This window comes from Tenrec ecaudatus, chromosome 4, assembly GCF_050624435.1.
Source record: "Tenrec ecaudatus isolate mTenEca1 chromosome 4, mTenEca1.hap1, whole genome shotgun sequence".
NCBI lineage: Eukaryota > Metazoa > Chordata > Mammalia > Afrosoricida > Tenrecidae > Tenrec > Tenrec ecaudatus.
This window is the reverse complement of record NC_134533.1, coordinates 122,338,599-122,340,497: the sequence shown is the minus strand read 5'-3', so window position 1 is coordinate 122,340,497 and position 1,899 is coordinate 122,338,599.

The following is a 1,899-nucleotide window of genomic DNA, read 5'->3' as shown; positions in this document are numbered from 1 at the left end:
CTTCTAGATGGAAACCTAAAAGAACTGAAAACTGAAACAAAAGAGATATATATACAGCAATGTTCATGTAATATTATTTACAATTGTCAAAAGGTGAACACAACACATGTGTCCAACAATAGCTGAAAAACACGGTGCATAGTGAAGAACAAATGCTAGACATATTTTGAAAATGGAGCCACAGAATAGTGGTATATAAATTCTATCTCTATGAAGTTCTCAAAGGTGAAGAATACCAAGACCTATTAGAATAAGCTAATAGCATTTTCTTTCAATTAGCCATATCATGAAGAAAGGGAAAAAAATAAGGCAGTTAAAGGGGGGGTGCTGGATTAGTGTTTTTGAGTGAAATCCAAGTTTTATGACATTGTCGTTGTTCTAATGAAAAGATAAAGCTTGGTGATACAAGACAAAGAAGGGAGAATTAATGCCACAATAAGGATGGTTAAGATTATGAAGTTGCAGTAATCAATAATGACAACAAAGCAGATTTCACTAGTCAAAACTACGGTCATGGGACTATATGCAGGATGTAGGTGAAAAGACAGCATTTTTGGAGGAGAGGAACTCTGTACATTGAGATGCTAGAGTAAGGTAGGCCTCTTGTCATCACACTATTAGGATACTTAACTATAGTAAGGCTTAGTGTGTCCAAATAATAATGAGAAGTTAAATTATGTAGAGTTTACATATGTGACGACAAGCAGTCCAAGTTAATCTTCATAGTTGACCACATTTAAAAAATCTTTATCATCATTGTAAGGAAGTTAGGTTTTATTCTCTAGAAAATGATAGAAAATAGGATTTTTCCAAAGAAATGGAAAAACTAATCATTACCTTTATATGGAAAAGGAAGAAAGTCAGGATAAATAAAACACCATAAAAAATGGAAACAAAGTACGAGGCCTTTTACTCCCAGTTACTAAAACCCACTATATAGTCATGGTAATCAAAACAGCCTGGCACTGGTATGCTAGATATGGAGACCAATGGATTACAGTTGAGAACCCAGAAATACAATCAAATACACTTAAACACCTAATCTTTGATAAAGTACCAACACACATTAAATGTGGAAGAGATAGTCTTTTCAACAAATGGTCCTGGAAAAACTGGACCTCCATCTGAAAAAGAAGGAAACAGAACCCACATCTCACACCGTGTACAAAAATGAGCCCAAGATGGATCAAAGATCTAAGTACAAACCACACGATTATAAAGACCATCGATAAAACACATGGATGGACTTAAGGACTCTAAGACAAGGGGTAAACACACTCTCAAACATAATTAAAAATATCCACACTGCAGGAGACAGAATAAAGAAGTGGAACCTACTAAAACACGCCATTTATGCACAGCGAAAGAGTTCACCAAGAACCCACAGACTTTGAAAAATGTTCAGTAATAATACATCCGATAAAGGGCTGATCGCCAAAATTTATTAAAAACAATACCCCAAAAGAGGAATATAATTAACCCAATGAAAAAATTGGCACCAGACATGAATAGACAATTTACAAAAGATGACATCCAGGTGGCCAATAACCATATGAAGAAGTGACCGAGTTCATTATGTATAAGAGAAGTAAAATTGAAACAACATTGAGATACCCTCTCACATTGACACTTTTAGCAAAATTAAATAAAACAGAAAATACTAAGTCCTGGAGGGGGCATGGAGAGATAGGAATGCTTTCCCTTGCTGGGGGACTATAGAATTGCACAGCGCAATGGAAATCCATGCGGCACTTCCTTAAACAAATGTAAGTCCAAGTTCATTATGACCCAGCAATCTCTTCTCTCGGTAGACACCCTAAAGAAATAAAGAACACAACACAAACAGGCATACTCAGGCTTATGTTTATTGCAGTAATTTCCTTAATAGAAAAAACCTGG